This window comes from Dermacentor andersoni, chromosome 8 (assembly GCF_023375885.2).
Source record: "Dermacentor andersoni chromosome 8, qqDerAnde1_hic_scaffold, whole genome shotgun sequence".
In the NCBI taxonomy this organism is placed as follows: Eukaryota; Metazoa; Arthropoda; class Arachnida; order Ixodida; family Ixodidae; genus Dermacentor; species Dermacentor andersoni.
Genome location: NC_092821.1, coordinates 39,424,725 through 39,449,115, shown reverse-complemented (window position 1 = coordinate 39,449,115; position 24,391 = coordinate 39,424,725). Strand labels below are relative to the sequence as shown.

General features: G+C 46.1%; 1 long non-coding RNA gene across 3 annotated transcripts in view; it reads left to right on the top strand.

The window, feature by feature from the left end:
- The window catches only part of LOC126526408 (uncharacterized), a 39,240-nt gene extending 24,082 nt beyond the window's left edge, over window positions 1-15,158 (top strand). For all 3 annotated transcript variants that reach the window (XR_007598557.2, XR_008611447.1, XR_008611446.2), the window contains 2 exons: window positions 191-660; window positions 14,390-15,158. This is a non-coding gene — a long non-coding RNA (uncharacterized lncRNA). The remainder of the gene's footprint in view (window positions 1-190; window positions 661-14,389) is intronic.
- Window positions 15,159-24,391: the final 9,233 nt, after the last annotated feature.

Genomic DNA, 24,391 nt, shown 5'->3' with positions numbered 1-24,391 from the left:
ACTTGAGAAGCATTCAGGTGCAGAAATATTGAGTAAATCAAAAATCGCCACTAGGCATCACTTTTGCCATCATACCTGAAATCACCCTCAAGACCTCCTAAGTCAAAAAGGAGATGAAAGTCATTGTTGACTTTAGTATCTGTGTTCTTTTTTTGCGTTTCATAATACTTCCTTTTCTTCATCTGTGCAGGATCGACGCCTTCTATTTCTCCATCAACAGCCAACGGTCACGATTCACAGCAGGGTTTCCCGCACCAAAACCATCCTTCTGGCCATAAGACTGATAAATTGTTCCGTCTAGAAGCACATGTCAGGGTCTATAGAGGAGGGCGTTGGTTCACGTGCCATTTGTGCCCTCGCAGCTTTGCAAAAAAAGAGACCCTGAAGAAGCATTTGTGTGTGCACATGGGTGAGCGGCCATTTCAGTGTACTTTATGCCTTGAGAGGTTCTCACGGAAGACCCACCTGGAAGCTCACCTGCGCACCCACGCAGGTGAGAAGCCATGGCATTGCCCTTCGTGCCCTCAAAGCTTCTCGCGCAAGTCCAGCGTGAAAGCCCACCTGCGCACCCACACAAGCGAGAAGCCATTCAATGTCATTCATGTCTTCAGAGCTTTGCACAAAAGTCCCACCTGAAAACCCATCTGTGCAACCAGACAGGTGAGAATCCATGACAATGCACTTCATGGTTTCAAAGCTTCTTCCATAATAAACAGAACAGCGCGTGTTTCGACAGGGACAAATATGGAGACATGACACGGACAAGCACTGTACAACGCTTGTCCGTGTCGTGTCTGCCTCCTTGTCCCTGCCAAAATATGCGCTGTTCTGCTTAAAATGGCTTACCAACTCGCCCAAAGGTTCGTTTTAACTTCTTCCATAAGTCCAGCATGAAGGAACAGTTGCAAACCCACACAGAAATGCCCTTCAATGCCCTTCGTGCCCTCGGAGCTTCTCGCGGAAGTCCAACATGAAGCAGCACCTGCACACCCACACAGGCAAGAAGCCATTTCCGTGCCCTTCATGCACTTGGAAATTCTCGTTGAAGAGTGCTATTAAGCAACATCTGAGCTTTCATATACGGGTGACCAACCATACCGCTTCGTAGTCTGCTCCAAGTCCTTTATGCAGACTGATTACTTGTGTAGACATAAGAGAACACAGCACCATGATACTGTAAAGTAGCTCAACGGCCATGTTGAAATGGAGTTTCAATTAGAAATCTATAGATATAGAGCTTGCTGCAGGGTTTTATGCTGCATCAGGTAGCACAAGTGTCCCCATATGCTCTTAAAAGGACCCTGGAATGCTTTTTCCGGGTCATTATACTTGCCCTAGATCTATTCTGAGCATGTCATAAAACAAAGAGCAAAAGAAATGAAAAGTCGCTCACACAAACCCATGTTAGTGCTCATAAAAAATTCAAAATAGAAGTAAAATATGAGTTAAGCCCGCCTCGCTGGAATTTTAGCTGCTCAGAATTCCACATTTCCTTTTGCTATGACTTCATGTGGCGACATCAATAGCATCAGGGCGTTAGTAAAAGCCCACACACCACGGTTCCCAAGTCTCCTTAGCCTGTTCGTGGTGTACGCATGGCCTTCAGGATCTGGCAGCTCATTGTCTTATCTGGCGGGCCATGGCTTCACTTTTATAGTGATGCCATGGCCTTTCGCCACCAAAGTGCTCGACATAGGATGCGCAATTCTCATAATTGCAACGCCTTGCCCACGGCTGTGCGTTACGTTAAATGGTTGTAAAAGGTAATGACATAGCTTCTATCGTAGTGCACCAAAGTGTTCTGGAAAAAACCTCAGGAAAAACATTCTTATTAGGCAAACATATAATCTGAAGTCACTGAAACATTTAGCAGACTCGACTGTAGTTGACATGCACATTGTGTGAATTGCTGCAGCATGAAACGCTGACGCATGCTAAATTGGTGGAGCCTGAGCTGTTTGAGACGTTGTTTTTTGTTGCTACTTTGCAAGCTATCATTTGCACTCTTCGAATTCGGCCTGGTTCAGCAGCTTTGAGTGGGACATGTTGGTGGAAAGATTTGACATGCTCCCTCGGCAAAAATCGTTGCAGCATGATCGTGCAATGAGCTGGAGGCGCTCTAGCAGACCTAGATATGTTGTTTTCCGATTGCACAAAGTTCAAAAGTGGTTACGGGAAACCGAAATGAAACCAAGCTGGTGGGTGGTGCTGGAACACGGTGCCACCAATGACACTGTGCCACAGGTGCTGTGGAATGTATAGGTGATGATGCTTATCGCATTAGGGTTAGCTGCGATAGCTGTGAATACAACGCACGACGGCGGACGAGGTTTGCTAGTATCAGAATAGGAAACTAAGTGCATGCTATCATGTTCACTTGGCTCAGGCAGGTGAATACTGCGAGGGAAGCTTCTTAGCGAGCGCCTACTGCTCTCAATCATGTGTGCCTCATACTTATTCACGTAATATCTAGCAACTGCAAAAAATTTGCAGTTTGGAGATTTACTGAACGCCAGTGTCAAAAAATCTTCATTTCTGGGAACGTGTGAAAGGGACTGTGGAATGATTTTAACAATATTGTACATACAAACGCACCGAGTCTTTAGGGTAGGTCCGTCTAATCATTAGACAGTTTTAGAGTAGCATTCTTCGCCTTACGTACGTTAAACATCAGCACCTTTGCAGGATGTTATGGTGCGTGTCCTTTCAAGTCAATTAGCTTACCTTACGGAAACACAAATGTAAAGAAAACGTTATAAAACAGGGTGCGTCTCTTCTGGTGCCTCGTGCCAAATGTATCCAAGCCAACATGGTCCATTAACAACCATCCTGCTGTTGCTATGTGGACGCATCTCGTTAGGCGTACGGGCGCCACAATCGCCGATCTCAGAAAATGGACATGCTATGTGCTCATAACTAACCTGTCGAGAATTGGTAGCGACCGTTGCGCGTTTCCTGCAACTGTGGTTGGGGGCCCGGCAACGCACCAAGAGGGAGCCGGCGAACGGACGAGGGGGCGCCCCGCTGGGCTAGTGTCCCGACCGGCGCCTCGACCCGCAACCTGAACCGTGCCCCGTGTTTTCGGTGGACCGCCTGCTGGGCGCGAATGGCCGGCGCTTCCGAGAAGGACGAAGGCGTTGGTGCGGCCAACGGACAACTCGTATTTTGTATTTTCTTTTCTCTTCCTTTTCTAGTCACTGCAATGTCTTTTGCAAAATAAACGTTCAGTCTTGAAGCGAACCCCGACGAGTGAGAATCGTTCCTTCGAGGCTCCTTCGAGCGCGGCCGCTATACGCTGCCGCCCGAGAGAGTCTCACGCAGCAGTTTTGTAGTCGCACTCGCGAAGTGACCTCCACAGAGCGTTGGTCGTAGCCTTTAATTATTTTACATTTTCTGGTGCCGAAACCCGGGAGTGCTACACCTGGAAGAACTTCGCCTGCTGCATCATGGAGAGACTACAAAGGAAGCAAGCGACCCTGCGACAAGCCATTGACACTACCATCGCAGCGGCCAGCACCTTACTTCAAGCGACAGAAGCATCAACCGGTGAGCTTGAAGAACATTTGGACATCCTTCTTGAACAAGCTGAAGAGCTTAAAGCAGTCAACAACGCTATAGAAAAGAAAGTGGACCTACAGGAGCTCGACACCGTATTAACATAGAGCGCTGCATACAATATGAGAATTTGCACCTTGAAAACAATGATAAAAAGGGCACTGAGAAATGGAGCTGCGAGCGAAACGAGGTCAAGTACGCCATCAGAAACAGGAAATAACTCTGACCACGTCGCACAGTCAGGTTCCGTCCAGCATGCAGTTACGACTCTTCAGCTACCGTCGACAACGACAAGACTTCCAAAGCTAGAGATCGCCAAATTCGACGGAAACCTGCACTCATGGCACAGATTCTGGAATCAATTCGAGTCTACTATCCACAAGAATCCAGCTCTACATCCAATTGACAAGTTTCAGTACTTGACGAGCTATCTCACCGGCAAAGCAGCAGCCGCTATCGACGGGCTACCACTCAGTGACCAAAATTATGAAATTGCAGTGAAGACATTGGCCGAAAGATTCGGAAAGGACGACGTTATCATTGAAGAACATATGTCGAGGTTGCTCAACATCCGACCTGTCCATAACATCCTCGAAACCGAGAGGCTGTGGACCCTTTGTGTTGAGGTACAGACGGGGGTTCGGAGTCTCGAGGCATTGGGTGTGGCGTCGAGCACATATGGAGTGCTTTTATTGACAGTCCTACGGAAGAACATCCCGAATGAGCTTTGCCTCGGTTACTGCAGACAAAAGACATCTGCAGTCGCGCCAGGAGATGATTTTCAAAATTTCCTCAGTTTCCTCAAGACCGAAGTAGAAAGTCGAGAGAGTGCCGAATGTGGAACCTGTCAACAGCTGAGCACCGACAGGCTGACTCGCCCGATCCGCAAGGATATTCCTGAAAAGAAGGCGTCCGCATCGGTTTTAACTGCCGTCATGAAAGCTGAAACACTGTGCAAATTTTGCGAGGCGAGCAGCCACTTAACCGCCGACTGTGATGTTGATTTGACTGCGGATCAGAAGAGGACAATTGTGCAGCGGGAAAGGCTCTGTTTTAGGTGCGCCAAGGCAGGCCATCGAGCATACGAATGCCGCACCTCAAGATGGCTTAAATGTAAGAGATGTTCCGGCCGGCACGTTGCAGCCCTGTGTAACCTGAATCGACCACCAGCAACAGGAAAGTCGGAAGAGAAGACTACTCACTGAGACAACCGTACAGTCTTCGCTGCAAGTTGAAGGCACCAAGAAGAGAACCCGTGTCCTTCTGCAGACGGCTCAAGCGTGGGTTCAGGGTAGGGAGAAGCGAGCGATGGTCAGGCTGATGATTGATGGCGGAAGTCAGCGCACCTTTGTCAAGAAAGAGGTTTCACAGAAGATGGAACTGCGTGTGATGGGAGAGGAGACCCTGAAAATAATGACATTTGGAAACGACAAGCCGTCTTCAGGAATGAAGTGCCGCCGAGTGGAGTTATGGCTTTGCAGTCGACACAGCGGAAAAAAGATCCGCGTTGAAGCGCTTGAGATCCCACGAATCTGCTGCGACATTCTGCCAGCACCTGAAGCTTCCACCGTCAACTACCTCAAAGAGCAAGGCCTCGAACTCGCCGACAGTACGCAAGATGGAGCAGAGATAGGGCTGCTGCTGGGATCCGATTACTACTGGGAGGTCACAACCGGTAGTGTCAGGCACCTGGACAGTGGTCTCGTAGCCATGGAGACCATTTTTGGCTGGACCCTGCAGGGGACAACGCACACCACAGAATCAACAGCAACATACGTGTCCACTGTGGGAGTGTTGCGCGTGGCTGTCATCGGCGAGGAAGACCAAGGCGACCCTGCTGCTCAACTTAAATCGTTTTGGCAGCTCGAGCACATTGGCATTGTCGACGAAGGAGAGGTCAACGTGGAAGACAACCAAGTTTTACGGGAATTTTGGGAGGACGTCTCCAGGAACAACTGCCGATATCAAGTTTACCTTCCCTGGAAAGAGAATGCTGCCGATTTGGCAGACAACAAAGCCACGGCTTTCAGTAGGCTCAGGTCGTTGACGACAAAATTGATGGGCAACAATGACCTTATGCGCGATTATGACCAGGCGGTTCGGAACAATGTGCTTGCTGGACACGCAGAAGAGGTCATCGGACTAGGTGAGTCCCCAAGAGGGCCCGTTTATTACATGACTCACCGTGGCGTGGCCCGTCCATGCAGTCAGACCACAAGATTAAAGGTCGTCTTCGATGCATCATCTAAAGCGCCGGGAAAACTGTCTCTAAATGACGTCCTGTTTGCCGGACCTAATCTGAACCCAAATCTGTCGGATATTTTAACTCGATTTCGAGTACACAATGTGGCGATCATGTCCGACATCGAGAAGGCATTCTTGCAGATTGAGCTTAAAAAGGATGACCGGGACGCCCTTCGTTTCCTCTGGTATGAAAGTACTCCAAAACAGGGACAAGCTCTCCCTCCAATCAGAGAGTACCGGATGACGAGGGTCCCGTTCGGCTCAACATCCAGTCCGTTCCTTCTCACCGCGACACTAAAGCACCATCTAGAGTACACAAAGGATTGTTTTCCGGAGACAACAAGCATGCTAAACAACGACGTGTATGTGGATGACTTGGTCACAGGTGCCGATACTCTAGAGGACGCTATGCGCATATGCAAAGAGGCGGAACATATTCTTCAGATGGCAGGCATGAATTTGAGAAAATGGACGTCCAATGACCCAAACCTTGCAGCAGAATGGTCAGAAGAGTCTGGAGACGAACACGGAATTTCAGCACATATCGTAACTAAGATCCTTGGCGTTGAGTGGAGACCGACTACAGATGAATTCACGTTTGAAATGAGTTCCCTGATTGACTTTCTACAACAGCATCAGGACACAAAAAGATTCCTTCTACAAGCGACGGCTCTCATATTTGACCCATTTGGATTCCTTGCGCCCATCACTATCACGACTAAGATATCTCTGCCAGACCGAAAGCTGCTGAGACGACCGGTCCAAGCCCTCTACCCGCTTGAACTAGGGGAGGAATGAGCCGACGCTCATTGCGGGGGAGGTTGGTGAGAATTGGTAGCGACCGTCGCGCGTTTCCTGCAACCGTGGTTGGGGGCCCGGCGACGCACCAAGAGGGAGCCTGCGAACGGATGAGGGGGCGCCCCGCTGGGCTGGTGTCCCGACCGGCGCCTCGACCCGCAACCTGATCCGTGTCCAGTGTTTTCGGCGGACCGCCTGCTGGGCGCGAATGGCCGGTGCTTCCGAGAAGGACGAAGGCGTCGGTGCGGCTAACGGACAAGTCGTACTTTGTATTTTCTTTTCTCTTCCTTTTCTAGTCACTGCGATGCCTTTTGTAAAATAAACGTTCAGTCTTGAAGCGAACCCCGACGAGTGAGAATCGTTCCTTCGAGGCTCCTGCGTGCGCGGCCGCTATACGTTGCCACCCGAGAGAGTCTCACGCAGCAGTTTTGTAGTCGCACTCGCGAAGTGACCTCCACAGAGTGTTGGTTGTAGCCTTTAATGAGTTTAGAGAAAGCCAAAGCTCATTACAATAGTTACTGGGGATCAACGTGAGTGAGAGCATAGCCATCAGGAGAATTCATGCTGAAGCGGGAGTCATGGGTGGCGCCGTGTTCGACAACTCTATTTCTTAGCGTCCGTAAACATTACGGACATTAGAGAGTATTAGTTTAGGGGACGCAAGGCGTTGGGGCCCCTAGCGCTTGGGTGCGTTTGCGTACGCAAGCAGAAACACGTTATAGGTTAGCGGCCCCAAATGCAAGCTGCAGTGAGGTCGCATGCGCTCGCAGCGCCATCAACGTCTAATCTTTGCTGTGTTATCATTTTTTAAAACATGAAATCAAGCATATGAAGTAAAGCACATAAAACTGTTCTTATTAAAAGCAGTTAATAGAGAGGTCTAGAGTGTCTGGTATGTGGGTAAACGCAGGCTGGGGCGTTGGGGTGGAGCCATGAACGGGAGCGGCCTGCATGGTGCAGCCACCTGGTGGCGCGAAGCTCAAACAGACAAAAACAGCTAATATTGTAGTAACCAAGTGTATTTTGCTTTGCTACATGTATAAATTTTTGGCAGCAACACAATTACGCCAGTGCCGAAAATTTACACCAGCAGCGAAGTAGAATAGACTTGGTTACAGCAATATTAGCTGCTTTTGTCCGTTTGAGCTTTGCGCCACCAGGCGGATGCACCATGCAGGCCACTCTCGTTTATGGCTTCGCCCCAACGCCCCAACGGCGTTTATCCGAATACCGGACGCGCTAAACCTCTCTAATATATATAAAAACGATGTCTGTCGACACTTGGCGAAAAATTTATTAGATTATCTACCCGCTAGCTATTCGGTAAGTTTTTCTACACCGCGAGAGTCACGGGGGTAACGTGACCACTTAGGGGCAGCGATGTTTTCGCCCGGCCAAACAACCCAAGGACGCAAGTAGACGTAGCGGTCTGTGTATCCGCAGTACCGTCGCCCCTAGTTCTTGCGTATGCAAGCCGCTTGCGTACGCAAGCTGCCTGCGTCCCCTAAACTAAAGCTCTCTCTTCAACTCGCCAAATAATATACGTTATCATAGCGCACGTAAACCGTAGAAACTCAAGTACATCCGAGCATGCATAGTGAGGACGACGCTATTTGTTTACGTATGTGCCTTTACGTTCAGTTTACAAACAAACTAAAACTGTCTTAAGTGATACACCTAAGTGTGCCACATGAAGCTCATAATTTAGTATAACTAGGGGTGTGCAAATAGCAATTTCTGAGACTGAATACAAATTGAATAGTGCCAGGATCAAAATGAATATGAATACTTTTCTCATAGTGTTCGAATAATAAGCAGCCATTTTCACAGTCGATGTAAAATGGTATTCAGATCGTAGTAGTCATAAATAAGTGTAGCATCTTTCTATCATGGCATTGCACATTATCAAGTATTTATCAAAATTTAGAATGGAGCATTGGAAACAATTAAGCAGTGTTTCTTCACATGTACAGGACTTTCTGAAAGTGAGAAGGATCCCTCTAGTGTAGCCTGTTGTACTAGGTAGGTTCTCAGCTTATATATGCATTTTATGCCCACAGGGATGAAGATTAGTCTACGTTTGCGCCAATTTGTGTTTTATAGCACAGAGTTGACAATTTAAAGTACAGTGAAACCTCGTTAAGCCATAGTTGGCCGGAGCTTGGAATAAGTATGTACTAAACGGTAGTACTGCTTAACTGAAATAGCATGAGATCACACACTTACCTGTCAAACTTGGAACTCGGAGAGAGTGCGATGAAAGGAAAAAAAACATGCAATACTTATTCACTTCGCACACGAAAAGTGCTATTTTCATTTGATGCCGTGGCAGCCTAGCAGCGACAACAGCAGCCTCAAACTTACTGAAGCTGTGAGCCAGCTTTTCAGCCCGCCCCCTCTTCTCGGCAAACACTTGCATGGCAGATTCCTCGTTGGCGTTACATATTCTCTATGCGCGCGCGCGGTGGCGCTGCTGAAGTCATGGGGCGCCTTTTTTATTGCATGGTGCTGTTCTCGTCGCGACGATTGCATTCAGGAGGCTGACGTAATGCACAGCTTCTGCAACTGTTGGGCCTGAATCGCTCATGCTGTCACTTTCCGTGTCACCCTCATCATTGTCGCTAGTCGACACTTCGGCAACAACAGAAGCAACGATGGCAAAAAGTTGAACCTCATAGCTGACATCTCTTCGCGGTCGCAGCAGCGCTGCTAAGCAACTTCTTCGAATTCCAAATGTCGCACACCGTCGTCAACAGCGTATCCGTGTCACGTGGCAGCACGGACTTCTTCGTGTTACAGTCGGTGGCACGAACTATGTCTAATTTTTCTTCTATGCTGAGGATCTGGCGTCTTAAACTTTAACTGAGCTTCGGCATGACACGAGGGCTTGATTGCATGATGCCACAACACACTCTGGCACGGCTCCGAAATGATGTTGATGTTGATGTGGCTTCACGCACAAACGCACAGGGTGCTTGGAGGCCGTTGTTCCGATCTCTGAGGCTTGTTCTGCCAGGCCGCCCGATGGAGACGATGCACCGGCGTGTTTGCACGGTGAAAAGTGTAAACACTACGTGCTAACTGATACGTATGCAGCAAGCTGGTACGGTTTATGAGGATACAAAACGCATTATGTGCAATGGCCCCTGAGTCAGAGATTTGACTTTACTACTTTTAAAATGAAACTTCTGTTAAGCAGGTACGGTTTAACGAGGTTTTACTGTATTTGGAACCTATTAGAAAAATATTTGTATTTACAAATAGTGACTATTCGATTCATTATTCAAAAGTTTCTAATATTCACGCATGCCTAATTGTAAGGTTTTAAAAAAGTGCATTGCTACCAATCGCAGCAGCACCTGTCCCCTGAGCTTTCAGCTGCCCAGTCAACATGTACATGGTGGGCAGGTGTGACATCAGTAGAACAAGCTATCTGGTTGACTACTCACATTGTGTCATTTATAATTTTTCCCACTTAACGGTGAACGAATGCTCCAAATAGCTGGAATGTTGGTTAACTTGTTTCTATAAAAAAAATGTAGCAGAAAGAGAACACACGATCAATTCCTTATTTCACTCAAATATTTCCGCCACACAAGTGTCGTATGCTGGTGTTACAGCTTGCGCGGTGTTGGCCTCGCGGTTTCTTTTTGCAATGACTATGGATTGCCTTTGTTACATTTTTGACTGCAAATCTAGCAATTGGAGACATGTCAAGCTGCGACGTCCTGTCGCAGCTTGACATGTTGCCATTAAGGCAACTTGTAATCGTTCATGCCTCTCTAAATATGACATACTTCAATTACACTGTGGCGTAATTGTTTTATTGTAGTTGTACCCTATGTGTCTACAAAATTTGTCCACGCCATTAGGGGACCCTTTAACTGGTAAAAAGGAAGCATAAATCTGTCTGGTCATTTTTTATGTTCTTGATCATGAATGTTGGCTTCAGGAAACCGTACAAAACAAAATTGTATTGATGAGGTTCCACTGTACTAGCAATATCATGCAAACTTAAACTGCACATTACATTTTTAACCAATGATAATAGCATCACTCTGTTTATGAAATACACAAGATCACCATCAGTGCTGCTCGACAAGCTTTCCATGGTGCGTTTCATGGCCCTGTTATATGTGGGACTGCCAAGCTTGTTCGCACGATGTCCCTGCCTAATCTAGGCAGTTGCAGGGACATTTTAATAATGATAATTCAGTCTACTACAGTGGCCATGTTCATGTGATAATCCTCTCTGTAAAGGCACAACAAATAAGCGCTTATCCATCAGATATGCCTTCAAAAGACTGTGTGTGATAATGTACCAAATCATGATAAATTCTGATAATTAGATGTATTGGTGCATTTAGATACACCAAGGTGTATTTGGTGTAATTAGATGTATCGGCTGTATTGGTGATCTCCAAATATACTGCTGCCTATCTTAAGTTAAGAATACGTGTAGGCAATAGACTACGAAGCTGGAGAAAGCATATGGCAAAATAATTATGTTGGTTGCAGCAATGCTGAGCAAAAGGGAAATGAAAAGTTAACATGCCACAGGGGGGGTCACATCTTCCAGATAACTTGTGTAGTGCTTTACTTATTAAGGTTTGTTCAATTAATTGGTTAGACCTCTCGGCAATTAAACTGTACTCTCCATTTTTTTGTATGTGTACATGGTTAGCCTTAGAAGTGTAATTGCCAATGCTGTGGCAGCAGAAGTGGGACATCCTTATAATCTACAGCTTAGACCACTTACAAAGTAGCTGCTTATAGTGCAGAACCGGCTGCAGTGCAGTCTTTTCTGACCCCGTCTACCCTCCTGTAGAACTTGTATACACATACTATTAAAAGCGCAGCCGTGAGAGATGAAATATCCATTGTAATGCGTTTCCGTGAACAACTGTGGTTTTCAACGTGGTGCATCACCAATGCGAGGGCAGAGCGACAAGGTGGATGTGAAGGAGATTATGCGAGGCAAACAAACAAGGAATGAACAAAACAAAAAAAAACGGCGGTGGCAGCTTGATGTGGGTGTGCAAGGGTTGCCTAGGCAACGGGATAAATCATTGGTTAGCCTCTTATCAGTGGTGCGTAGAACCTTGACTGCTGTCAATTTAAGCAGTGTTCCACAGATTTGGTTGGAAACTTTCAGGCTCTATGCTCACATGTGAACTTCCACTATTCCCGCCAGTATGCACACGTGAGACTTGGTAGGCATTTGCAGTCGTTGCGGTGGCTGATTGCCCGAGAAACGAAGCTCCACTTTCCACGCGCTGCTGCCAGTTCAACCTGTTCCTACGATGGCCTGCCCAATCTCTATCTTATTGTCTACGGCTATAAACATATCAAGGGCGTGCTTGCTGCAACGGCATGCTGCCTGACACACCTGCCGGCTAGGCCTAACCAGTGTCGCTCGTTGGGAGTCAGTGGCCAAAGCTGTGGTTTTGTGTGAAATCATTGGAATGAGCACTTGGGAAGCGGAGTAACCACTTTGACAACAAAAAAGAGGGCATAGGCGACATGGGCAACATACGATTGGTGGCACTTTGGGTCGCAGTCACCACATTTTCAATATCATGTGCACTCGAATTACTGCGAGAAATAGCTCAAGAAACTGTACGGCGTCAAAAATTTTGATACCACTCTATATTAGTTCCATGGAGTAGATGGTGGTGCTGTGGCCCATTCGGATAATTGAGCAGGTCTGAAAATTTAGTTGGCGACTTACTTTCCTCTTTCACATTCTTTTATCTCTGTTTTGCTTGGTCTGCTTCATGCAAATACCTTGGGTCCTCAGACATTAACCTTGGAGAATTCAAAAGTTCAAACGGATGCAAACAACATGGTCGCAAGCTTCGATTCCTGGATATGTGCAGCAGCTTGGTCTAAATGTTTTGCACTTCTGCAGCCTTAGAAAAATATTGTTTTGGTTGTAGTGCAGACACTCGCTATTCTGGCGACATACACTGTAAGCGGCCTATGCTGTATTGTAAGGGTATAAGGATTATTATTATTCTACTATAGCTATCAAAGTAACCCATCTTAGACTTCTTGTGAGCTTAGGGTTAGACCCGGATGAATCGTGGTGCAATCAGGCAGCACTGCCTGAATGTGCTGGCAACATTTCCATTATCATGGGTAGTCTACGTGGTATAGGCTGTAACGATTGCATATCCAAGCTCCCAACTTATCGATATATCTGTTGATATTTCCGGATGAATAAATCAATTCATTGTAAGGCTAACGACATTACAGAAAACATCTGGGCATGGTCATTAAGTAAGCACAATAAAGCTAACTGAAATTTTTAGTTGTACCATTAAAAAAGATTTTTCTTCACATATTTCTCCCTGGCATATATCCAGAACTGCTAAATATAGGGTGATATTAATTTACTAAATTGGTGATCTGAACACATTATATATCTGCTGTATTATGACTATCTTATTATGTATAAACAACTTTCTTTAAAAACCTATTGTGAAACACATCATAGTATTTCTTAAAAATTAAATTGTGGGGTTTTATGTGCCAGAGCCCTGATCTGATTATGAGGCGCGTTGTGGTGAGGGACTCAGGAAATTTTTGACCACCTGGGGTTCATTAACGTGCACCTAAATCTAAGCATACGGGTGTTTTTGTATTTCGCCCCATCGAAATTATAGTAACTTTAAAGCTACAGGGTATTTATAAACATGAACTTAAATAGTGGAGCAGGCTGTGCTACTGAGATTCATGCTTGCTTGGGTCTTGCAGTGATCATTTGCACTTTCTGAAGAGCGCTGTGTATGTGAATGGGCTCTTTGTCTGTTTTCTAGTGCTCTGTTCATGCTTTTAATGAAGAATGTTTCCTAACACACATTGTAATGACAGAAAGTTGCTAACATTGTGAGGACTAGGATCTGATCACTGTTTTATACTAGTACTTGTAAACTGACTGTTCATTGTTCAAAAAGTACACCCATGTACTTAGATTTAGGTGCACGTTAAAGAACCCCAAGTGGTCAAAATATCTTGAGTCCCCCACTACGGCGTGCTTCATAATCAGGTTGGGGTTTTGGCATGTAAAACCCTATAATTTAATTTAATTTGTTCAAAAAGTATTTCATATTTGATTCGATTTGATTCCTTTGTTACACTGTATAGATATCAAATATTACTGCCCACACGCCCCTACGATATATGTATGTTCAATGTAATGCATTGTGATGCTTGTTATTACACCACGGACATCTGAATGATCTACTTTTTATGTTCTGCTATAAAACGCTGTGTATTTCTCTGTCTCTCTTTGTGTAATGTTTCTTCATATACAGTTGAACCTGGACATAAGGTTATGTATATGGGTATAAAAAATTATAGGATATAAAAAATTTAATATAAAAATCAGTTTGTATTCTGCTGCTATAATGAAGGCAGAAATGAGGAATCTCTCACAGTATTGAGTGTAACGAAGCAAATATTTGATAGCACATGCCTGAAAATATATATTCTGGCAGTAAAAACATCAAGTACAACCTCGCAAACCTTGGAGTAGCCATCATGATAAAGGTGCCCAATATCGGCTATTTCAAAGGCAAGGCCTGCACGATTAGGCTTCGAATGAGACTCGCTATTCCAGCATTGCAAGCTGTGGAGCAGTCATTGTAGTGATATCGGCACACATCTGCATTCTATGTGCTGTTCACTTCGAGGGCTAAGCCCACAATATGGATTTCACTTAAGAAATTCATCGTCCCAGCCTTGCCAACTTCGAAGTTGTCATTGCAGTTGTCCTTTGCATATATAGGCATGCCATCGGCTGCTCTGAAGGCTGGGCTGACAGGTTGTGTTGTTTATGTCCGGGGGCATCCCGGCCTTGCAAACTTCGGGCCATTGTGCTGAAAGGCAAGAAGACAGGAGAGCAAGGGGAAGGTGCTGCTGCCTCGCGAACCTGCACATGACGCCTGCAGCCGCAGTAGGAGTACTGGTCATGGCACCAAATGCAAAGAATTGAGACAGATGCCATGGCTACCCTGATTTTCCTCTCTTACTGGAACTCTAGCGAAAACAATAATGATAGGTAAGAGATGCTACCTTCTTCTTCTATATGCGACAGGTACGCAAGCATGCAAGGCAAGAAAACAGGAATATTAGGGGGCGGTTTATGTACCTATTACATAAGGAACCAATCACTGGGGACTATGAAGCTCCGGAAGAGAAAAGTGAAGGGGATAGTCGGAACATGGAGGAAAGCCACATAGGAAGAAGTTTGCCCAGGGGACTGTGCCGAAGACATGCTGTCCGTTTTTGGAACCAGGCTGCCAAAACTTCACTGGAGCAGGACAACCAGTCAAGGCTTGGCCAACACATCGCTACCAGAGTAAGCTTTGCAACTTCACCAGCCACAGAATGCTAACACAAGGCCTATGAGCTCCCATTTCTGTGGCCAGAACACAACCTTACAAGCTTCTGCCTCGCCAGGCCAGGACAATTCCTCCTAGTGTTCCTGTTGAAGGTTCCTGATATGGCCTCTGCTTCTTTGGCGAAGTGTAGACATTGAATAAATGGAAAATCAGACATCCACCCGTTCGTAGCAATTGCTACAAAGGAAACCCATACGGGTTCCTCGAAAGAAAAGCCTCATAGTTGAAGAAAAATTCGTCCTGGTCCGGGACTCGAACCCGGGACCACCGCCTTTCCGGGGCAGCCGCTCTACCATCTGAGCTAACCAGGCGGCTAGCAGATGGCAGGGCGAAGTCGAATTTGTCGACAACACGAAGCAAAGGCAAGAGTTTGACGTAGAAGTTCTGCGGAAACCCGCAAGATGGAGAGAAGTAATGAATAAATGGAAAATCAGACATCCACCCGTTCGTAGCAATTGCTACAAAGGAAACCCATACGGGTTCCTCGAAAGAAAAGCCTCATAGTTGAAGAAAAAAAAATCGTCCTGGTCCGGGACTCGAACCCGGGACCACCGCCTTTCCGGGGCAGCCGCTCTACCATCTGAGCTAACCAGGCGGCTAGCAGATGGCAGGGCGAAGTCGAATTTGTCGACAACACGAAGCAAAGGCAAGAGTTTGACGTAGAGCTGCACCTTGCGGGTTTCCGCAGAACTACTACGTCAAACTCTTGCCTTTGCTTCGTGTTGTCGACAAATTCGACTTCGCCCTGCCATCTGCTAGCCGCCTGGTTAGCTCAGATGGTAGAGCGGCTGCCCCGGAAAGGCGGTGGTCCCGTGTTCGAGTCCCGGACCAGGACGAATTTTTCTTCAACTATGAGGCTTTTCTTTCGAGGAACCCGTATGGGTTTCCTTTGTAGCAATTGCTACGAACGGGTGGATGTCTGATTTTCCATTTATTCATTACTTCTCTCCACCTTGCGGGTTTCCGCAGAACTTCTACGCCAAGTGTAGACATTATGTTTGTGATGTATTGGACCCTTAGGTCAAGCCTATGGCTGCCGGGGTGAGTACGTTGCTGCTTCCCTCATCCGCTCGCCTTGCTGCGACGGTGAACTGTTTTCTTTTGCTGATAAGTGTTTTCCTCATTCGCTTTATCTTGTACTACTTTATTTGCTGTAGTTTGCTGTTAATTCACGTCAGGTCAAGATGTCTTATTCTTGTTTTCTTAAGTCTACGATTTTTTTTTCCCTTTCATGTATGCATTAAATGTTTTGTTGGACATATGCAAACGGCTTTTGCGTGCTTCGAGGTTCTACCTAAGTAGCCCATTCCAAATATAAAGAATCTGCATCATAGCTACTGATTATGGGTAGCCATATGGAATGCATGCAGAGGCAGTGAATATGTGCTTTTTTTAAAAATTGCTCCATATGGTTAGGTGGTCTGTTGAGAATTTTAGAACTGCCAATGTTAGAATTAACAGAACACGTCAGTGGAAGCCAAAAATACCTAAATTTTGTGAAAATACTTCAAGGTATTTGATTATTCAATATGTTGACTGTTTAAATAAAGACTCGCAGATTTTGTTCTCTAACAATGCTTTGAACACCCATGCAGCTCAATATATTCGCAGCAGCAATGGGTCTATGCTCCAGGCATGCATAAATGTTTTATGAATTTTATTATTGAAATATTCACATATCTGTTGAGGACTCTCTTGCCATATACATTGGTTATATCAGTTGATGTTGCAGCCCTGCAGGTAGGTCTGCATAATCAATGGATCCAAAAAATTGGGCCATAAGAAATCACTCAGTGTTTCTTGATTTTTAAACATTTATTTTGCCCAAAGTACAGGTGAATGAAAAATATCACATATATTTGTTTTTCTGTGACACAGAGTATGCTTTCTGTGAGTATAGAGCAGCATATCTTTTTATAGAGTCCTTTCGGAATGAAGTTAGACAGGACTCCAAGAAGCATTGCATAATTTGGATTTCTAAAGTCAGTTCCACTGCAATACAGTCGTGTTACGTTCTGGAGCATATGCAATCTACTACGGTGACGTATATTAAGAGTAGAAAGGGGCCACTGTCATGGGACATATATGTTCCTTAATTATGCACACATGAACCCACCATCTACTCTCAGTAAAAGCACCGAGACACCTATTGAATGTACTAGCAGGCTTTCAAAGCTACTTCGGACATGGCTGTGGCAATTTGAGCTCTTGTTTCGACCACCTTGCAAGGATGTAGCTAATATTCGAGAAATAATGAACACTTTAAAAAACATGATCATAAACTTCGGCTTCATAAAGAATATATTACTTTCTTACAGCTAGGAACACACTTTTCACCCCTGAATATAGGACTTAAATCGCCACAGGAATAGCTTTGAATAACTACTAGTACAGTTATTACATGTCTCGGTATGCATACTGTGACAGGAGACTGCAAGTGCACGCATGTGCAACACACGTCCTGTGACAACCCCTTTTCACTTTTGATGTGCCTCACTGCGCAACGCGGCTGTATTGTGAGGAAACTGACGTTAGGAAACCAAATTATACAACACTTTTTAACCCTTTCGGCCCTGGCGTCGTCAATTGATCCCACAAAGTAAAACGCGTTTGCCACGTGTAAAACCAAAACTGAAAAGAATAATTTTTTTGTGGGGTGTTCCTCCAAGAGCCCTATCGCCACTGCGATCAGCAGCGGAGCATTTTGTGGACGCTCACGTGATGACGACGACGAAGTGTTTGTTCGTACCATGGCTGAGCAGCCTTCGGCTAAGTATCGACTTTCACAATGTATAACTTTTGTAGTTTCGAGTATTTGTGGCTGATATTTTTTATATTTATTTCGTACTGTTGCCGTAGGCGGCATGCAAAAAATTGTAAGCCTAACCTGCATACTTTTTCTGTTGTGGCCCTTTCTTTACATGTCCACTTTTGACGACATCAGGGCTTAGTGGTTGTAAGTCGTGCGTTCCTCGCTTTAGCTGTATTCTCTTTCATATTTTTTGGTGCATCGATACTGGCGGCCTTATTTTAGTCGTGCCATGTCAACGCTCACGACGCTTGCAAGAATGCACGGATAGTCTCTTTGAAGAACTGGACGACGGTAAATTATCAGACGTGGAAGGCGAGTGCGACGAGTCTGGCGGCAGCGGTGACGAGGGGGGCGACGCGCTTGGAACCCCGGCGGAGCGCGAGTGGGACAGTTGAGAAGCTGATTCGGAAGACGATAGCACACAACCAATGGCAAGCGGCTGGGCGAGAAAGCCTTTCAAGGTGCCAGAGACCATATTCAAAGGGGCCGCTCACGAAGACCTTCACATGGAAGATGACATATTCTCACCATTTGGTTATTTTAGCCGTTATGTCCCGAAGAGCGTCCTTACTGAGCTTGCTGAGAAAACAAATCAGTATTCTGTTTTTCAGTTTGGCACGTGTGTAAGCACTGATGAAGATGAAATCAGCCAACTGGTGGCTCTCCATCTGATAATGGGTGTCCTGAAATATCCAAGGTTCCGCCTATATTGGAATCCTGCAATGAGAATTGCTAACATTGCATCAAGCGAGATCTCGCGCAACCGCTTCGAGAAGCTGCGCAACACTCCTCACATTGTTGATGCGAACAAGCTGGACATCAATGAGAGACTCTGGAAGGTGAGACCTCTGCTCAAGAATTGGCAAGCAAGGTGCCATGATCTCGAGGTATAGGAGCATCTGTGCATTGATTAGCAGACTGTCCCTTTCAAGGGCCGTTTGGACATAACGCAATATGTGAAGGGCAAGCCTCACCCTTGGGGCGTGAAGGTCAACTCACACCGACGCTAGGGCACAGCGGTGTAAAATAGACGGTTGTGCATGGAAAGTTCGAATTTTTTTGAAAAGTGCAAAGTGCACCTGTGCTTGAAGAAGTCCAGGAATTGCTTCAAGGACTTTCACATAATGAAATAACCAATTTTGTGCTTAGTTTTGTTGTAATAGCCGCACAAAATAAAGTAAATTTTTTTTTCATTCCTACACCCACTGAGCCCTGATGTCCCTTTTTGAGGACATGAAGCAAAATCGGTAATTACTTCACGCACAAGCTTTATATTTTGTCAGCATGTCATTTGGACCTTCAAATTGAAGAAAATGCAAGGGGGAAAAATCTGCGGTAAAATAAAAAATTCCAGGGCTGAAAGGGTTAAAGCCTTGCTCAAGGCCAACCAACTTTCTTTTGATGAACAGTGTACGTCCTACATAGAAAACAATTTTCAGTACTTCTTGCCAAATTTTAGTGTTTTTCTGCCTTCAACGGTAGTATTTTTTGCATTGGTGTAATAATTGGTGTCTGCAATACAAATGGTTGTATTGCTTTGTATCTAAATGTCGATGGTGGTATCTTAAGTGCCAAGTCGAACACAAAAGCAAGATTACATACAACAATGAAAAACTGAAATTTGGCCTAGTCAGCACCGACTAGCACAAATTTTGGTTCTTTTGTAAATGGATTTTGACCAAGAATGGAAAAAACCCGTTGTAGCTAATGTTTTTGAAGTTAAAATCTATAAGAAAAAATATGGACAAAGCTTTAAAGAATGAAAATGCAAAGAGTAAGCTCATCAGAAAGTGTGTGCTTTGTCTTTTAGTGAGGGTTCCTTGCAAGAGTTTCAATGTGGTTTGTAATGAATGCCAGTCCTGGAATGTTGGTAATCCTAACAATGCTGTCACATTACAGTCACTCAACGTGGATCAAGCTTCTTTGCTTCTTCCTCCAAGTTTGGCCCCGCAGGGGCGTCTGCGTAAGCAGGCGTTTGGTGTGTTGCGCCACCACGTACCCGAGCACATGAGGGTTGGACCCTCCCGCGTGTAGCCGTGCGCGGCTTAGCCGTGTCCGGGGAAAGGGGGATCCTGGAGGTTGAGCCGATGCCGGGTGTTCGGACCTTTAAGGCCCCCCAGCGGAGGCAACACACCTCTTTGGCCTCTGCTTCACGTAGACGGCACCCCCGGACTGACCCACCCGGGGGAAATCGGTAGTTGCCTTTTCCTGTCTCTCGCTCTCCCTCCAACCTTCGTCTTTCCCTCACTTTCCATCTTTCCTGTCTTCTCCTAACTTCCGCTCACTTCCAATTTTTCCAGGCAGCAAGGGTTAACCCTGTGTGAATAACCAACCTAGGTTATCTCATATTTGGTTATAGTGATAACGTACAGCTGGCGTTTGCAGGCCCTGTTTTTCAGGCCCTGCAGCGTCCCCTTGTAGGGCTCCACGGTGGGTGGTTGGCGTTATTGCCGAAATTTACATTATTCTATGGCTAGTTCCTTCCCTGCCCTCCCAGATCGCCCTCAGAAAAGAGGGCGCACCGAAGATGTATTTCAGTTTTTTGGACGACAAAGACCGAACTTTCCACGATTTCACGTCATTCATTCAGAAAAGCCAGATAAACAAGTGCGAAATATCTCCCCTTTTCTAGTTTCCAAGTCCTTAACAGATGTCCTTGGTCCAGGCTACAAGGTATCAAGGCTGGCAAGTGGTGATCTCCTGTTAGAACTGCATGATCAGAAACAATACGATAAGTTGCCCAGTCTATTGTCATTTGGGGATGTTCCATTGACAGTAACTCCTCACCGCACTCTGAACACCACCCGCGGCGTTGTGTCTGATGACGATTTGCTCCAGCTGACAGAGGCTGAGCTCTTGGTGGGCTTCAGTGAGCAGAACGTTGTCAATGTCAGAAGAATTAAGATAAGAAGGGATGGAAAAGAAATTCAAACAAAGCACCTGATACTCACATTCGGTTCAAGTATTCTGCCCGAGTCTGTAGAGGCCGGGTACATCAAGCTCCGTGTCAGGCCATATGTGCCAAATCCCCTAAGATGCTTCAAATGCCAGCGTTTTGGCCACAGCTCGCAGAGCTGCCGAGGCCGCCAAACATGCGCCAAATGCAGTGCCGTTGAACACGCCACTGAAGCTTGTGCAAACACTCTCCACTGTGTAAACTGTGATGGGGAGCACGCCGCGTACTCGCGGTCGTGCCCATCCTGGAAGAAAGAAAAAGAAATCGTAACGATCAAAGTGAAAGAAAATATCTCATTTAAGGAGGCACGCAGGCGGGTTGCATACCTGCCAAAGAAAAGCTTTGCCGAAGTGGCGCGTCAGGGGGCAGCGTCACAACGGCCTCCGGCGGCTGTCCGACCCACAAGCAGTCAGTCGGCAGTCACGCCGTCTGCCCCCGCGACGGTTGCAGCTAGCGCTGCTCCGTCAACCGAGGAGAAGGAACCATCGACCCCGAAGGAGGGCGCAGCCGAGGCTGCCTTAACTTCCGAGGTTCCTTCCTGCGCTGGCAACGGCCGGCGTAGCCAAATCCCTCTGGGAGCCCCATTGACCTCCGGGCTGGTGGGCGCAGGGGTCTTGCCCTCCAAGGCGGGACTCCCTCTGAAATCTTCCCGCTCGCAAGAGCACGTGTCCGGCGCCTCACAAGAGGCAATGGACACTACACCCATCCTCAAGGCGCACCAAGCGCCTAAGGAGCGGCGAGGCTCCCTCGAACGCTCCAGAAAGAATAAAACCCCTATTACAGGGCCTCGAAAGGGTTCTGTAATCTAAGGCATCCCGTCCGTTTCCGTAAACACAGCACCAATTTATTTTAAATATGGATACACAAATCATTCAATGGAACATTAGAGGTCTCCTTACAAACCTTGATGATTTGCAGGAACTCATCCACAAACATGGTCCAAAAGTGCTGTGTTTACAGGAAACACATTTAAAATCTAAACACGCAAACTTTCTCCGTACGTATGTTACGTTTCGCAAAGATCGCGATGATGCCGTCGCATCATCTACAGCTACAAACGCCCCTTGAAGCAGTGGCGGTTCGAGTTGTCCTACTAAACAAACTCATCACCATTTGCTCCCTTTACATACCCCCGCATTACCAACTGAACAAACATGAATTTCACTCCTTGATCGATCAATTGCCAGAACCTTATGCTGTTCTTGGCGATTTCAATGCGCACAGCTCCCTGTGGGGCGACTCTCGTATAGATGCGCGAGGTCGCCTTGTTGAACAGTTCTTTTTTTCTTCTGGAGCATGCCTCCTCAATAAGAAAGAACCCACATATTACTCTCTTGCAAACCGATCCTTTTCGTCAATAGATCTTAGTATAGTCTCCCCGTCTGTACTGCCTGAACTTGAATGGGAAGTTACCGACAACCCTTACGGTAGCGACCACTTCCCTATACTGCTAAGATCATATAAAGAAAACGAATATCCACCATACGCTCCTAGGTGGAAGATTGAGACAGCTGATTGGGAGAAATTTCGATCTCTAACTAGCATCTCATGGGCTGACCTGTCTTCGTTAGGAATTGACGCCGCAGTCGAGTTTTTTACAGCATTCATAATAGATGTCGCAGCTAAATGCATATCAGAAGTAAAAGGCTTGGCCTGCAAACGGCGTGTCCCATGGTGGAACGACGATTGTAGGATGGCTCGTAAAAAACAGAACAGGGCGTGGGGGTTGCTACGCGCTTCTCCCACTGCAGAGAATCTAGTCAACTTTAAAAAAGTAAAATCCGAAGGTAGGCGTACCCGCCGACAGGCCAGGCGTGAAAGTTGGCAGAAGTTTCTATCCCGCATCAACTCGTTTACTGATGAGGCCAAAGCCTGGAACAGGGTCAATAGGATAAGAGGGCGACAAGCATATTCACTCCCCTTGGTAAACACACAAGGCGATACCCTACAAGATCAGGCGAACTCACTTGGGGAGCACTTTGAGCGAGTGTCGAGCTCAATCAACTATTCCCAATCCTTTTTAAAACTTAAAGAAATAGAAGAACGTAAGCCAATCTTACGAAAATCCAGGCAAAATGAACCGTATGACCAGCCATTCAGTATTGCTGAGTTGAGAGCTGCCTTGAACACATGCAAAAGCACTGCACCGGGACCTGACAGAGTCATGTATGACATGATCAGAAACTTACATACTGACACTCAATTTACACTACTTACACTTTTCAACACTCTGTGGGCTGCGGGATACCTCCCATCTGCATGGAAAGAGGCGATTGTGGTTCCTGTCCTGAAGCAGGGAAAAGATCCCTCCTTGGCAGCAAGTTATCGTCCGATAGCTCTTACGAATTGTCTGTGTAAGCTCTTCGAAAAAATGATTAATCACAGACTCATACATTTCCTTGAATTCAACCATATACTCGATCCCTATCAGAGTGGCTTCAGACAAGGGCGGTCAACAACAGATCATCTTGTGCGCATTGAAGGATATATTCGCGATGCCTTTGTACACAAACAGTATTTCCTCTCCATATTCCTCGATATGGAGAAGGCATATGATACAGCATGGCGCTACGGGATCTTGCGAGATTTGTCGGGAATGGGCATCTGTGGAAATATGTTGAAAATAATTGAAAGTTTTGTCCAATCGTACCTTCCGTGTAAAAGTCGGCACTGCACTGTCACGTCCCTTTACCCAGGAAACTGGTGTACCCCAGGGAGGCGTGCTCAGCTGCACTCTCTTTATCGTTAAGATGAACACACTACGTGCTTCGCTACCGCCTGCCATTTTCTACTCCGTATACGTAGACGATATACAAATAGGCTTCAAATCCTGCAACCTCACAGTATGCGAAAGACAGGTACAGCAGGGCTTAAACAAAGTGTCCAAATGGGCAGACCAAAACGGATTTAAGGTCAACCCCCACAAAAGTTCTTGTGTTCTCTATACAAGAAAGAGAGGCCTGGTCCCAGATCCTTCTGTAGAACTGGGCGGACAACAAATTCCTGTCAACAAAGAACACAAATTCCTTGGTGTTATTCTTGACTCCAGGCTCACTTTCATTCCTCACATAAAACATCTTAAAGGAAAATGTCTAAAAACCATGAACTTACTTAAAGTTCTATCCCACACTACATGGGGTAGCGACAGGAGGTGCCTGTTGAATCTTTACAAGAGCCTAGTTCGATCACGGTTAGATTATGGTGCCGTAGTGTATCACTCTGCCGCACCGAGTGCGCTTAAGATGTTAGATCCCGTTCACCATCTGGGTATCCGTCTGGCCACTGGCGCATTTAGGACAAGCCCTGTTGAAAGCCTATATGTAGAGTCAGACGAGTGGCCACTCCATCTTCAGAGAACAAACATCAGCTTAACATATTTTCTCAAGGTTCGCTCTAATAAAGAACATCCGTGTTTCACAACCGTTAACGACTTGACGTGTGAAACACTTTTTCATAACCGACCCTCTATGAGACTTCCATTCTCACTGCGTGCAAGAGAACTTAGCACGGAAATGGATGTCCCAGTTCTGGAACAACGCCTAATGCCTCCAGCAAAGCTAGTACCGCCCTGGGAGTGGCAGCTGATAGAGTGTGACACATCCTTTGTAGAGGTCACTA